Source organism: Castor canadensis, chromosome 9 (genome assembly GCF_047511655.1).
Source record: "Castor canadensis chromosome 9, mCasCan1.hap1v2, whole genome shotgun sequence".
Lineage (NCBI taxonomy): Eukaryota > Metazoa > Chordata > Mammalia > Rodentia > Castoridae > Castor > Castor canadensis.
The window spans coordinates 68,375,103-68,392,052 of record NC_133394.1 but is presented as its reverse complement, the minus strand read 5'-3'; the positions used below and the strand labels follow the sequence as shown (position 1 = coordinate 68,392,052).

Below are 16,950 nucleotides of genomic sequence, written 5' to 3'. Positions count from 1 at the left end.
ATGTGTGTCACTGTATGTGGGTATGTGTGTGAATATATGTGCGAGTGTATGTGTGTATGATTGTGTGGGTGATGTGTGATTGTGTGCGCAAGTGTGTGGGAGAGTGTATGTAAGTGTGTATGTAACTGTGTAAGTATGTGACTGTGTGAGAGTGTGCATGTGTGAGTTTGCATGTGTGTATGTTAATGTGTGTGTGTGAGTTGTGTGTCTGTGAATGACTGTGTATGAGTGTGTGTATGTGTGTGCCAGTGTATGTTTCACTGTGTGTGTATTGTGTGTATATGTGTGTCTGTGTGAGTGTGTCCACATATTTATGCATGTGAGATTGCATGAGTGTGCGTGTTTCAGAGTGTATGCATGTGTGTGTGTATGTGTATGTAATTTAGAGTGCATGATTTTGCAAGTGTGTAGTTATGTGAGTGCACATATGTGTGTTAGTTTATGATTGTGTGACGGTATGTGTATGTCAGAGGATATGTGTGTGAGTGCATGTGTGTTAGGGTGAGAATATATGTGTGAGTGTGTATATGTATGTGAATGTCTGTTGGCATGTGAGATATTCATGGTAGTATTTGCTCTCCACCTGTCTCTCTTAAGTGAGTTCAGTTGATTCAGCTAGGCTACTTATGAGCCACACTTTTGAACAGTATTACCAAAAGTAAACTGTGTATTGTGTGGGACTTTCTATGTCAAACTGTATTCCTTCTACTGTGAATTCAAAGATAATACATTCTGATGCCTTTACCTGAGGACCTTGGATGAGAATGATGAAAAAAAATGATAGTTAACATGGAATGGCATAAATGCTAAAACAGAAGAAAAGTAAATGCAGAATTTTAAATAATTTATATTAACCTTTTTAACATTCACTTGCAATAGACAACCCTGTTTGATTGGGACTTGATTGTTTTTACCATTAAGGGACAGAGGCAGAGTGAAATGGAAATTTAAAAAAATAACCAAGATGACTTAGTTTTCCATTATATTGTCAGATTTTATAAAGAAATTTGTGTAATTGCTACTGAAGTATGGAGGTTTTATGTGTGTCTTTAGTTACATAGTTGTCCTTTGTTAACTTATTTATAGGTCCCAAAAGAATGTATTTCTATTATCTCTTTTGTTAGGGTGTAAAAATTGTTAAAATAATTTTAAAAAGCAGCTATATTACCTAATATTTTTTGAAAGATCTTCAATTGTATATTTTGGAAAAGGTGGGTATAAGAACATTGTAGTTTGAGTTACTAATATATGAGCACTGAACTTAGTTCCCTGGGGTTTCAGTAGTTTTATCTGATCCTTTATTTATAGATACAAATTGTTTTACTACTAAGGTACAGATACTTATTTCACCCTTCCAACCTCTACATTTGAATGGTCTTTTTCAAGGTTTCATGAAGAGACGTCTCTCCTTTATTCCCATTTTGTGATGTGCATTTTCTAAGGACCTTGGAGCCACTGTCAAATGCTGTGAAGAGAAATGTATCCAAATGAACATTATCCCTGTGCTGCAGAAGCTGGCATGTTTCTGGTTCTCAGCCGCTTCTTCTTGCTTTATCCAGAAAACACTGACCATGCTCTGAGAGATGTAAGTTTACAACAGATAATAGTTTTAATCTTTTGTCAAGGTGTTTATTTAATATAACACATGTAAATTCTCTGAGTGCTACTTGCTTGTATTAATAGTTAACATTATTCAATCCTGGTAGTTCAGGTAACTTTGCAGGGAAATGTGTTATTAAGAATTTGGTTTAAATTAATTCCAAAATTAATTTCATTAAAAATTCAGCTTTTTATCCAAAAAATGTTAAACTTGGCATGGCAGTGTGTGCCTGCTTTCCTAGTGACAATGAAAAGCATAAAAATAGAAAGAGCATGTCCAGGCCTGCCTGAGCAAAAAAACTAAGACCATGTTTCAAAAATAACCAGAGAAAAAAGTGCTGGAGGTATGGCTCAAGTGACAGAGCACCTGCATAGCAAATGCAAAAACCCTGAATTCAAGCCCCAGTATGGCGAACCTCTCCTCTAACCAAAAAAACCTACTGTACAAAGTCACATATTGTTATCACTATTTCTAACGTGCAATATAATACAATTCATTAAAAGGGTAAACACTACTGAGTGTATTTTACCTGAAAAAGTGAAAGACTTCAAAGTTTTCAAGAGAATTAAATGTTTCTTAAATTCCTGGGAGATGTGAAACCTCTGCAGTGCTTCATCAATCTTAGCTGTTTGTAGTTTGCAGTGGTGCTTTTTTCCTTTCTATTCACAATGATATTTTATAATTTATTGAAAATTTTGATATGTTTGGATTTTATGTTATACAAGAAATACCAACTCTTCACTACTTTGTCATTAAACAAAGATGTGCTTTTTCACTACGTGGATTTTTAGTGAAACTGTGTATTTGGGGGTTTATTTTTCCTAGTGAATCGAATTTCCAATCTTACTGTGAAATTTCTGTTTTATTCAATCATCTTTATGTCACTTCTTGCTTACCTAATTGCTTTTTAGCTTTTCCCTGTGTCTTAGCAATGATATAAGGGATTTTTCTAACTTTCCTGGCTATGAAAAGCCAATATAGCTATTTTAGGCAAAACCTTAATCAATTTCATACAATCAGACTACATGATCTTACTTTTTACCTTTTCTTGTACTATTATTTCAACTACAGTCAAAATTATTTTATGTTTAAAAATGTAATCATATGTATTTACTCATTATATAAACTTAAGTTATATATAAGACAAACCAAAATTTCTTATTGTATTTAGGTGAATAAATAAGTGATTTGAAGTTTTAAAGTTATTTTGAATTACACATATTTAAATCAGCATACTCTAATGGGTATTATGCATGTAGTGAAATGTTTCCATAAGTGGATCAAATAAGATGACACTCTTCAGAGTTGATCATATTCTGGGTGGCATAATACACTTGGTTTTATTGACACACAATAAAACCGTGTATGTCAGTGTGTGTGAATGTGTGTATATATGTGTGAGAGTGTGTGTGAATGTGTTAGTGAATATGTGTGTGAGTGCCTTGAGGGTGTGTGTGTGTTTGTGTGAGTGTGTATGTATATGTGTTTGAGTGTGCTTTTAGAATGTTTGTGTGTTTCTGTTGTTAACTTATTTATAGGTTTAAAAATAATATATTATTATCATTTTTGATAATATTTAAAAACTTTTAAAATAATGTTCAACTTAAGAAGTAACTACATTACCAAATATTTTGTAATGTTCAGGTTAAAAAAAATAGCCATATTACCAAATATTTTTAAATAAACCTCTATTTTACGATTTTGACAAGGTAAGTAAAAGAACATGAAATGCTAACTTGCCAGTTTGAATTAGTGATATAAGAAGCACTGACATTAGTCCCATAGGTTTTCAGTAGTTTTAGCTGCTTCTTTATTTGTAGGTTCAAATTGTCTTACTACTACAGTACATGTCTCACCCTTCCAAACCACATTTGAATGTTCCTTTCCTAGGTTTCATGAAGAGACTTCTCTCTTTTCTTCCCAGCTAGCGATGCGTATTTTATAAGCACCTTGAAGCCACTGTCAAAAGCTGTGAAGAGTAATGGACCCAGATATACCATTATCCCTGTGCTGCAGGAGCTGGCACTTTTCAGGATTTCAGGCACTTGTTTTGTCTTTTTCCAGAATACATTAACCAACCTCCTGAGAGATGTAAGTTTACAACAGATAATAGTTTTACTCTTTTGTCAAGGTATTTATTTAAAATAACACATGTAAATTCTTTGAGTGCTGGTTTTCTTTTATTAATAGTTCACATTATACAATCCAGGTTATTAAGATAACTTTGCCATGTGTCTTTGCAGGGAAACATATTATTAACAATTTTGTTGAAATTAATTCCAAAATGTTATTTCCTCAGAAATTTAACTCTTTATACAAAAATGTTAAACTTGGCATGGCAGTGTGTGCCTGCCTTTCCCAGCAACAATGAGAAGCATAAAAATAGGAAGATCTTGTCCAAGCCTGCCTGGGCAGAACAAGCAAGACCATATGTCAAGAATAGCTGGAGGTATAGCTCAAGTGACAGAGCACCTGCCTAGCAAGTACAAAAACCTTGAATTCAAACCCCAGTATGGTGAACCTCCTCTAACCAAAGAAACCTACTGTACAAAGACACATAGTGTTATCACTATTTCTAATGTGCAGTATAATGCAATTCATTAAAAGGGTTACACTACTGAGTGTTTGTTAACTGAAAAAGTGAAAGACTTCAAAGCTTACAGAAGCATCAAATACTTCTTAAAGTTCTGGAAGATGTGACGTATTTGCTGTGCTTCATCTATCTTGGCTGTTTGTAATTTAGTGGTGTTTTTTCCTTTCTTTTCCCAGGGTTATTTTATAACTTAATGACAAATTTTATACATTTGAGTTTTATGTCATACAGGAAATATCAACTCTTCACTACTTTGTCATTAAACAAAGATCTGCTTTTTCAGTACTTGGATTTCTAGTTAGAATGTATATTGTGTGATGTCTTTCTCCCTAGTGACCTGAACTTCGAATCTTACTGTGAAATTTCCATATTTTCTTCAATCATCTTTGTGTCACTTATTGCTTACGCAACTGATTTTAGCTTTTACCTGTGTCTTAGCAATGTTATCTGCAGTTTTACTATGTTTTCCAGTATTATCAAAGTCAAATGTAGCTACTTTAGGCAAAAACTTAAGTAATTTTGTACGGTTAGACTTTATGATGTCATTTTGTGTCTTTTTTATACTATTATTTCATCTACAGTCAAAATGGCTGTAATCCTATGTCTTTACTTACTGTAGAAAATTAAGTTATTGGTGAGACAAACCAAAATTTCACATTATATTGTGGCTTATAAATTATCTTAAGTCAGCATTTTCAATATAACCCCTTATACTGAGTATCAGTGACCCTTCCTTTATGTCCACCAAGCCATCTATCTTCAGAAACACAGGATAGGAGCTCATAATGCATATAAAAACCCAATATGTGTGTTTCTTTCATAATTGCTTTAGACCTACATTTGAGATGCATTAAAGTGAATGACAGGTCAGTTAGTAAAATGGCATGGGAAAACTGAATGGCTCTGAACATGATTCTAGCAGAGAAAGGGGAGGGAATGTCCTATTTAATGAATGTTGTACATACATTCCTAACAATACAGCCACAGATGGAGCTATATCCAAGGATCTCCAGCCTGGAGAACCCTATCAAATGAACAAACCAAAAGGTCAGGAAGAAATAACCCCTTTACTAGCTGGTTGGATTAGTGATTTGGAAAATGGAAGGGAGTAATGGCCTCAGTTCTAACATCTCTTATTTTTGTATATGGAGCCCTAACCTTAATTGGGTGCTGTGTTATTCTCTGTATACAAGGATTGAAAATTTGGGTCATAGAAACTGCTCTAGCTAAACATATTCCTGTGTCACTCCAGCTGTTGTTAAGCACAGCTAAGATAGAAAGTAATTTATATTAAGGGAGTTTGAAGAAAAGAATATGAAGTAAAGAGGGGTAAATTTTGAGAAAATAGTCTTTTCTATCAACGTGCACATCACCATTTTAATTGCTTGTATTTCTGGCTTTTTTGTCTGGATATTTCTGTCCTCTCATGGTTTGTTTGCTTTCATCTTCTGTGTGCATAATTCCTTATAGAATCCACGATCCTGGTGGTCATATTTTAGTTTCTGTTTATTGTGGAAGACTTTTATTGCTCCATCAATTTTGAATGATAGTTTTGCTGGGTATAGTATCCTTGGACTGAAATTATTTTCTTTCACTGCTGAAGTATCTCTCTCCATGCCCTTCTTTCTTTTAAAGTTTCTGTTGAGATTTTAGGGGTGCTATTATTTTGATGGGTTTACCATTATAAGGTATTTGTTTTTTCTCTCGTACAGCCTTCAAAATTCTTTCGCTGTTGTCTATGCTAGTTGATTTAATGATTATATACCATGGAGAGTTTCTATTTTGGTCAAGTCTGTTTGGTGTCCTGGAGGCTTCCTATACCTGAATGGGCAAAACTACCTTGAGATTTGGGAAATGTTTTGTTATTATTTTATTGAATATATTACATATCCCTTTGGCTTGCACCTCTTCTCCTTTGTCAATGCCTATGAATCTCAGGATTGGTTTTTTGATGGAGTCTGAGTTCCTGCATATTCCTTTCACAGCTCTTGAATTTTTGATTAAGAGTTGTTTTTTCTTTAATATCTATTTTATCTTGAGCTCTGAGATTCTGTCTTCAACTTGTTTCACTCTGTTGGAATGGCCTTCCACTGTGAGTTTTGTTTCACTAAAGGCACTTTTTATTTACATGATTTCCATTTGATTCTTTTTCTGAGATTTTCCAGATCAACTACTCTTTTATATCTTGTGTTGCCTTCTTTATTTCATATACCTCTTCTTTTATAGTGCCCTTTGTTTTACTTTTGTGTTTGTTGAAGTCATCTCTGAGTTCATTTATGTCTCTGTGTGTTCACAAGTTTTTTTATTTGTGGTGTCTTTAAATATCTTGAGTACATCTTGTACTTTCTGGTTAACCATGTCTCATAGCTTCTCCATGTGTTTCTCAGTGATCTCTTCCATGATTTCCTCTTTGAGGATTTTAATGGGCATTACTGGGCTCATTAGTGATATTTATCATTATTTTCTTTGTGTCAGGAACTGGGTATACATTTTCTTCTTTTCTCATGAAATCCTGCATTGAATTGATTTTTTCAGTACTGTAGTTTCCCTCCTTTATTCTCCCCATCGATCTAATTGGTACTATGAAACTATGTTCTTGATCGACTACTTGGTGGTTTTAATTGCCTGTTTTCTTTCCCCTGATTTCATGTTTGTATTATGACTGGCTTAGTTTTTAGACAGGTTGAAGTGCTATTTCTGTCTCTGGCCTGGAGATGTAAATTAGCAATATCAAATTCAAAGGTTCAATGCCAGACCAGTTGTTTACATATTATACAGAAATCTCATTAGTGATAATAATTGTAGGAAGTGGGATTGGGGGGGATATTGTTTCTTTGGCTACAGGTCAAACTTGGGTAATTAGTAAAGGTGATGCCAAAAGGGGGAACTGAAAGAGTTATGGGGGCTGCTGGGTGTTATGGCCCTTGTGTGTGTTTATGTGTATTTCCACTGTTGTAGTGGAGGGTGCTTATGTCAGTGATTGCAGGGGGTATAGGGGATATGTTGTTGGTATTGTAGTCTAGTTACTAGGTGGTGAATGTGTAGGAGAGAGAGGAAATATGGTGAAAGGTTGGGTAATGATAGGAGGGGAAGGCAAATATAGTGAGAAGAGTGGATGAGAAGGGACAGAAAGGGTAGTTGGAGGGGAGAACAATGGATTGCAGCACAAGAAAATGAGAGAAAGTGAAGTGGGTTTGAAGGGAGAAGAAAATAATAATGTAAAAGCTAATACTACAAGAATAAAACAGGTAGAACAACCACAAAATGTACAGTCTGCTTGGTAAAATTTCTGGACTTATTGCTGTGGCATCCAGTCCTGATATTTGTGCTTGGTATTCTGGGCTTTGTGGAGAAGGGTGCTGTTCCTCTGGTCAGACAGCTTGGGAAGAGATGGCTTTTTTCAGCATTCCTTGCTCTTATGAGTTGTCCATTACAAGCAGAAGCTCTGAATTAGTCTCCACAGATGACTAGCTTATGAGCAGTATTTGGTTTCTTCTGTTCATAGGAAAGGCTGTAATTGGGACATGAGGTTACTCACTTCCAGCTTGTCCAATGTGCTATTAACTGTTGTTGTTTTCACAAAGTGGCAGCTGCATTTCCTTACCACTGCAACTCTGTCTGGTAAGTTCCTCCCCCAGCAAGGTGTAGCAATTCAGTTTTGAGTACCACCCTCATTCCCACAAGACTAGCTCAGAAATCCTCCATGGCCCTGTTTTGGGAGGTTGGCTTATCACCCCACCTCCACTCACAGCCTTTGTGCCTCAGCCCACCTCTGCTCAGTGATAGTGCAGCTCTTTTGGAAGTTGGTTTGTCACACCACCTGGTTGTTAGCCCTGTTCCTTGTCTTACCTTAGTTCACTCAGAGCTAATCTCCTTGTACCACCAGCATTCTCAGAGGCAGGATCAGTATTCCACTCCACCCACACTGTCAGTGTTTGACAAAAATTCCCTTTTTATGATTTTCCGTTTTGTTTGGGGGAGGATTCAATATGCCCAAGGGTTGCTCTGTCTTATGTCCTCAGGGGTAGGTTAGGGGAGTCATGTCCAGTGCATGTTGCTCACCTGTTGGGTCTACAGGTTATGCAGGCAGCTTTGAAAGCAGATGATGGAGAGAACTGGCATGCCTATTTTCTCAAAGCAACACTTATTGGAACTGGGTTCCATCCAGTGGGGTGTAGGTAGGCTTTACATGGGTAACAGGTTCAGGGTGTTGCAGGGTTTGATTCTGATTGATGATATATTTTCTACTCATTAAAGAAGAAAAAAAAGGGAGAAACAGCCAGGAGGCTTTTTCCAGGGCAGACATGCCATACTGGCTCTGCCATGCCAGGATTTTCCTGGCTATAGGTGCAATTCCAAGATGCTTTAAAGGACAGTCCTTGAATTTTTTGTGCTGCTAATGTATTGGCAGTTGTTACTTTGGCTAGAAATAATCATAATTACCCAAGTGTATCTCCCACATCACATAGTGTTTTCTGGGGTTGTGGAGTTCAGAAATTTTGACTCCATACCCTACATGTCATCTTAGGTTTCCTCCAGATAAGATAATACTTTTATAATTTAAACTAAACATACAGACACAGCACTTAGTGATGTAATTTTTAATTGCCTAATGTTAGTGAGTAGTAGCCACACATACAGATGGAACATTTCAGACTTAAAAATGCTATTGAGGAAATATTTATAACACTTAATGAAATTGAAGCAGGAATAAAAGTCTCCTAAAAAAGAAAAGTGCAGGACCTAACAAGTCTCAGCTGAATTCTACCAGACCTTCAAGGAAGAACAAATACCAACATTCCTTAACCTTTTCCATGAAAAAGAAAGGGAAGGGACAATGCCCAACTCATTCTACAAAGGCAATATAATTCTCATCCCCAAACCAGAAAAGGATAGATCCAAAACAGAAAACTACAGGTCAATCTCCTCAATGAACATTGATGCAAAAATCCTCAAAATAATGACAAACTGAATCTAACAACATATCAGAAACATCATTCACCTTGACCAATTTGGCTTCATCCCAGGGATGCAGGGAGAGTTCAACATATGCAAAGCAATAAAGGTAATACAGCACATTAATAGAAGCAAAGATATAAACTATTTGATCATCTCAATAGATGCAAAAAAAGCCTTTGATAAGATTCAACACCACTTCATGATAAATGCTCTAAGAAAACTAGGAATAGAAGGAATGTACCTCAACATTACAAAGGCTATATGACAAACATATAGCCAGCATCATACTTAATGGGAACAAACTGAAACAATTCTCCCTAAACTCAGGAATGAGACAAGGCTGCCTATTCTCCCCACTCACTCTGTAATTCCTAGCCAGAGCAATAATGCAAGAAGAAGAAATAAAAGGAATACAAATAGGTAAAGAAACAGTAAAAATGTCCTAATTTGCAGAAGACATGATCCTATTCCTCAATGATCCAAAAAAAATCCCCCTCAAAACTCCTAGACAGCAGAAACAGATTCAGCAAAGTAGCAGGATAAAAAATCAACTTACAAAAATCAATAGACTTTCTATACACCAACAGTGAACAAATTGAGAAAGAATATAGGAAAACAACTCCAGTTACAATAGCCTAAAAAACCAACAAATATGTAGGAGTAAACTTACCAAAGGACATAAATGACCTCTATAAGGAGAACTACAAACCACTGAAGAAAGAGGTCAAGGAAGACTACAGAAGATGGAAAGATCTCCCATGCTTATGGATGGGCAGAATCAACATAGTAAAAATGGCTATGCTATCAAGAGCAGTCTACATATTCAATAGAATTCACATCAAAATTCCAATGACATTCATCACAAAGATCGAAAACCTACCCTAAAGTTCAATTGGAAACACAAAAGAACACTAAGAACTAAGGCAATACTGAACAAAAAGAGCAATCCTGGAGGTATCACAATACCCAACTTGAAACTATACTACAAAGTCATAGCAATAAAAACAGCATGTTACTGGCACAAAAACAGACACAAAGACCAGTGGAACAAAATAGAGGACCCGGATATAAATCCACACAACTATACCCTTGGTTATCTATTTTTTAAAAAATTATATTTCTATACCTAAAATGCAATGAATTACATGAGTGTAAAATTGGGGAATTGTTTTGGAGTAGGAACCTGTGAGTGGGAGTTATGACAAGAGATAGTGAAGAGGGGACTGAATATGATCAAAGTACTTCATAAGCAAGTATGAAAATAGATGAAGGAATTCCATTAAATTTTTTAAAAGTGGGGAGATAAGAAGAGTAATACACATGGTGAATTTAACTACAGTACATTATTTCCATGCATGCATGTAAAAATCACAGTGAAACCCCTTTGTACAACAGGTACTTGCCTAAAAAGAGAGAAAGAGAATTTATTATTTATATTCTCTTGTGGAAAATTTTTCTCATTCTTTATTTCTTTGTAAAATGATACATGTAGATAGATAGAGCAATCGATATAGATACATGTCTATATATTAGAGCACAATTAAAAAGCACATTCCTCATTGCTTTTTAAAGTTAAATACACGCTTTTTTATTGAAATAATTTATATTGTTCCTAGTTCCTAAAATAGGCATCAGATTTCTAAACATAAAATGTCTCAGCCAGAGAGCCATACATTATGTATTTAGGTAGGTATAAGAAAACTAAATTAATAAACTGAAAAATTAACTTGAATAAATTAGGAATAAACATTCAGAACAGATCAGTAGCTTTTTGTCAGCAACATGTGAACCAAAGGAAAAAATCTATTAAAATTAAGGCAGTTTTTTTCTGTATGTATACAGTACAATGTGTTTTCCCCCAACACATTCATTTACCATTCACTTTTATTTAAAATGCATTGCCAGGCTAGAATACAAGCTTCTTAATTAAAAACAAAACAAGCAAAAACAGATGTCATAGAAAGTTCCTTTTGTTTTAGAGTTTTCCTTATACCTAGGAGCAGTATCTTCTTTTTGTCTAGAAATTACCTAGACAATCATAAGTTTGGCTACAAAACATGCTGACTGTCAGGGTGATAGCTGGTGTAAGGAATTATTCTCTTCTTCTGCTGGAGTCAATTTGAGTGTTGGCAGTTTTCAAGGAGGAAGCTGAGGGCTTTGGTGAAAATTATCATCCATCTCTGAGACTAAGCCTAATGTAACTGTTTAGGATGTCATCACAAAAGTGACAGAGGTTGGAGAGCTGTTTCAGATGTTCTTGTAACTGAATGTTAGGAAACCATACTTTTAAACTGGTGTAAGAAAACAAAACACATAGGTATCCAACACAGATGGCATATCTCCAAAGAAAAACTGAGATGTTCCCAATCGTTTCACAAAAGATTTAGGCACTTCTTGGCATCTCTGTATATCTGTGCTTCTACTTTTTGGACATGATAGAGGGGAGGCTCTCCTTTTGTCAGGAGAATCCTATTCAGTCCTTCCCTAGACATCCTTCTTGGAAAGATTAAACTCAAGAGAAATCTCAAGGGAAAAGGAATTCATGAGGCAAGCCATGGCTTTGTATCAGTAAAGTAATTTTCACCCTCAGCCCAGAATGTGTGAAGCACAGCAGGGAGAAGCTTCTCCTCAAGGAGAACAATGTCATCCAGTGTATCCACCCCTTGCTTTGCGAAGACTTCATAATCAGCATTATATTTCTGTTTTCTTTAAAAATTTAGTATTTTTCAGGCTGAGAAACTGGTATATCACCTCTTCGTCATCAGAAAGCTGTGACTATGTGATATGCTTCTTATGTAAGAATAAGAAGGTGCTGTCTAGTCACATTGAGTTTCATGGGTGCTTGAAACAGTTTTCAGTAAAACATTTTGGAGTGAATACATAATGCAAATATGCAGAGCAGCTTTCCTTCTTGGTCCCACCTCCAAAGACAGAGATGGCAGACACCCAGGCCAGCTCCCTCCTCTGCTCTCAGTCCCAGATTTTGCTCCAACTTCCTGACTTTCAGAGACCATGTCTCCCCAAAAGTCCTGGGGATGCCAAGCTGGGTGGATTTTTACCTCCACCACCCACATGGATTTGCAAGCTAAGAAAATGTGGAGCCAGTCAGAGGAGCCACGATGCTTCTGCCAGGCCAATGCAGGGTCACAAGCTAGGCTGTGACTCACTGACAAAAGTGAGCTCAAGGCAGGCACTGACTAGAATCCCAGCCTGCCATGATACCACAGTACTGCATGGAAATGTGTGAAATGGCTAATATTTTTTCATATCATATTTTTTCTGGAACCTTCCACATATACTAAGAAACACAAAATGGTAACCATTAAAACCATATTCACTTCTCACCAGAGTTCTGTTATTGCTGCTATTCTTATTAAATCTTCATTTAATGTCTTCCCTGGATAATTCTTTTAGATCTACATTATTTTCATGTGCAATCATGATAGTCTCCACTTAGTTAGTGACTAGTTAATGATTGCACAGGAAATTGAAGACAAACTTGAACCAGTTTGTCTTCCAACCTTTGCTGAGGGTCCTTTGGGTGTACTGGTGATTCCCTGGGTGCGCTGGAAATTTACAACTTTCTTAGCCTTCATTTCCTGCTTGCATATAGCCTTAAAGCCAACCAAAGGTATGGGTTAGCACGTTTTAAAGTCTCTCTGTGCTGTGCACGCAACTCTGTGGCTATGTGGGCCATATTAGATCCCCAGAAATATGTTGCACCTTCTCAAAGCCTGCTGCAGACAATGCATTTTCCAGTTTTCCTTTTTCATATTTTTGTTAGTTTGTTTCTATTTTATTAGGATTTATTTGTTGTACAGGAGAATTCATTGTGACACTTCCAAAAGGCCTTACATTTTACACTGATTCGATTGCCCCACCTTCTAACACCTCCCTGCACATGTACATTCCCACTCCACTTAATGCAATGGAAAGAGTTCTGTTTCATATGTATATGTATATGAAGCTTGTCAACCACATTCCCTCACCTTCATCTACCTCATTCACCACCCTACTCCCACAAGTACCCCCGCACACAATGTACCTATTTACAGTCCTGGCTTTCGTTTTTTTTTTTTTTTCATTAATTTGTATGATCGTCTAATAGATTTTTATTACTATTTCCTTTTTAATTTAATTTTATAGTTTTTGCATTTACTTACATGTGTATACATTATTTGATCCCCCACCTACAGACAGAACCTGTTCTGCTCTCTCATTCCCAATTTTGTAGAATAAAAAGCATAAAAGATAAGAAAATCATAGTGTTTTTGCTCATTTGTGATAAACATAGCTATACAGGGAGATTCCTTGTGATGTTTCCAAGTATATATATATTACCAACCAAATTGGTTGATCTCCACCAGACCTCTTCACTGCTTCCTAGTCCCATACCCATAGTGGCCCCTGCCAATTGAAGATTACTACATGCATTCCTATACAGTGAGCACATCAACCATATTCAAGTGTTTGTTTTCCTTTCCATTCCATATCCCTCCAGTGTGCAGTCTCCCCTTAGTGTGTGACCCATGTCAAATAATGTAACTGCATTAGTTTTAGGTCTATAATCTGCATATGAGGGAGTATGTGGAAATTTTGTCCTTCTTAGCCTGACAAACTTCACTTAAGATTATACTCTCCAGTTCCATCCATTTACCTGAGTGACAAAATTTCATTCTTTGTGGCTGAATAAAATTCCATTGTGTATAAGTACCGCATTTTCTTAATCCATCATTACTGGGGCATCTTGGTTGTTTCCATAACTTGGCTATTGTGAGTCATGCTCCAATAATCACAGGTGCCTGTGTAATAACATGAGTCACATTGCCACTTTTATTGGTGTGAAGTGACCTTCTTTGTCTCCTTTGACCAATGTAAATTTGAAATCTACTTTGTCTGATATAAATATTGCTACTCCTGGCTGGTTTGGGGGGCCATTGATTTGGTAAATCTTCTTCCAGCCTTTCATCCTAAGTCAGGGTTTATCTCTGTCAATAAGATTGGTCTCATGTAAACAACACATTGTGGAATCTTCTTAATCCAGTGTACTAAACAGGGTCTTTTGATGGGAGAGTTGAGTCCATTGACATTCAGTATTAGTATTGATAGATATGTGGTGATTTTGTTGTTTTGTGGTTTAAGGATTTGATTTTGGGCAGCCAAGTCACTGCTACTCTCTGATTACTTGTTTTTTCTTCTCCTGCATTTTAATACAGTCCACTCATGGTTTTCTTTGCTTTCATCTTCTTTTTTTTAAATTGTTTTATTATTCATATGTGCATACAAGGCTTGGGTCATTTCTCCCCCTTGGCCCCACTCCCTCCCTTACCACCCACTATGCCCCCTCCCTCTCCCCCCCACCCCCTCAATACCCAGCATAAACTATTTTGTCCTTATCTCTAATTTTGTTGAAGAGAGAATATAGGCAATAATAGGAAGGAACAAGTGTTCCTGGTTGAGATAAGGATAGCTATACAGGGAGTTGACTCACATTAACTTCCTGTACGTGTGTGTTGACTTCTAGGTTAATTCTTTTTGATCTAACCTTTTCTCTAGTTCCTGGTCCCCTTTTCCTGTTGGCCTCCGTTGCTTTTAAGGTATCTGCTTTAGTTTCTCTGCGTTAAAGGCAATAAATGCTAGCTAATTTTTTAGGTGTCTTACCTATCCTCACCTCTCCCTTGTGTGCTCTCGCTTTTATCATGTGCTCAAAGTCCAATCCCCTTGTTGTGTTTGCCCTTGATCTAACGTCCACATATGAGAGAAAACATATGATTTTTGGTCTTTAGGGCCAGGCTAACCTCACTCAGAATGATGTTCTCCAGTTCCATCCATTTACCAGCGAATGATAACATTTCATTCTTCTTCATGGCTGTATAAAATTCCATTGTGTATAGATACCACATTTTCTTAATCCATTCATCAGTGGTGGGGCATCTTGGCTGTTTCCATACCTTGGCTATTGTGAATAGTGCTGCAATAAACATTGGTGTGCAGGTGCCTCTGGAGTAACCTGCGTCACAGTCTTTTGGGTATATCTCCAAGAGTGGTATTGCTGGATTAAACAGTAGATCAAGGTTTAGTGTTCTAAGTAGCATCCAAATTTTTTTCCAGAGTGGTTGTACTAGTTTACATTCCCACCAACAGTGTAAGAGGGTTCCTTTTTCCCCGCATCCTCGCCAACACCTGTTGTTGGTGGTGTTGCTAATGATGGCTGTTCTAACAGGGGTGAGGTGGAATCTTAGTGTGGTTTTAATTTGCATTTCCTTTATTGCTAGAGATAGTGAGCATTTTTTCATGTGTTTTTTGGCCCTTTGAATTTCTTCTTTTGAGAAAGTTCTGTTTAGTTCACTTGCCCATTTCTTTATTGGTTCATTAGTTTTGGAGAATTTAGTTTTTATGTTCCCTATATATTCTGGTTATCAGTCCTTTGTCTGATGTGTAGCTGGCAAATATTTTCTCCCACTCTGTGGGTGTTCTCTTCAGTTTAGAGACCATTTCTTTTGATGAACAGAAGCTTTTTAGTTTTATGATGTCCCATTTATCTATGCTATCTCTTAGTTGCTGTGCTGCTGGGGTTTCATTGAGAAAGTTTTTGCCTATACCTACTAACTCCAGAGTATTTCCTACTCTTTCCTGTATCAACTTTAGAGTTTGTGGTCTGATATTAAGATCCTTGATCCATTTTGAATTAATATTGGTATAGGGTGATATACATGGATCTAGTTTCAGTTTTTTGCAGACTGCTAACCAGTTTTCCCAGCAGTTTTTGTTGAAGAGGCTGCTATTTCATCATCATATATTTTTAGCTCCTTTGTCAAAGACAAGTTGGTTATAGTTGTGTGGCTTCATATCTGGGTCCTCTTTTCTGTTCCACTGGTCTTCATGTGTGTTTTTGTGCCAGTACCATACTGTTTTTATCATTATTACTTTTTAATATTGTTTGAAGTGAGGTATCATGATACCTCCAGCATTGTTCTTTTGACTGAGTATTATCTTGGCTATTCGTGGCCTTTTGTGTTTCCATATAAATTTCACAGTAGATTTTTCAATCTCTTTAATGAATGTCATTGGAATTTTGGTGGGAATTGCATTAAATATGTAGATTACTTTTAGGAGTATAGACAATTTTACTATGTTGATTCTACCAATCCATGAGCATGGGAATCTCTCCACTTTCTATATTCTTCCTCAATCCCTTTCTTCAGGAGTGTATAGTTTTCCTTGTAGAGGTCATTCACATCTTTTGCTAAGTTTACACCTAGGTATTTGATTTTTTTTTGAGGCTATTGTAAATGGAATTGTTTTCATACATTCTTTTTCAGTTTGCTCATTGTTAGTATATAGAAATGCTAATGATTTTTCTATGTTGATTTTATATCCTGCTACCTTGCTGTAGCTATTGATGATGTCTAGGAGCTTCTGAGTTGAGTTTTTTGAGTGTTTAAGGTATAGGATCATGTCATCTGCAAATAGGGATATTCTGACAGTTTGTTTACCTATTTGTATTCCTTTTATTCCTTCTTCTTGCCTAATTGCTCTGGCTAGGAATTCCAGTACTATGTTGAATAGGAGTGAAGATAGTGGGCATCCTTGTCTGGTTCCTGATTTTAGAGGGAATGGTTTCAGTTTTTCTCCATTAAGTATAATGGTGGCTGTAGGTTTGTCATATATAGCTTTTATAATGTTGAGGTACTTTCCTTCTATTCCTAGTTTTCTTAGAGCTTTTATCATGAAATGGTTTTGGATCTTATCAAAGGCTTTTTCTGCACCTATTGAGATGATCAAGTGGTTTTTGTCT

The 16,950-nt window shown here is 36.4% G+C and overlaps 1 pseudogene; it reads right to left on the bottom strand.

The window, feature by feature from the left end:
- Window positions 1–11,322: 11,322 nt before the first annotated feature.
- LOC141410749 (metaxin-3 pseudogene) lies at window positions 11,323–11,872 on the bottom strand (annotated as a pseudogene).
- Window positions 11,873–16,950: the final 5,078 nt, after the last annotated feature.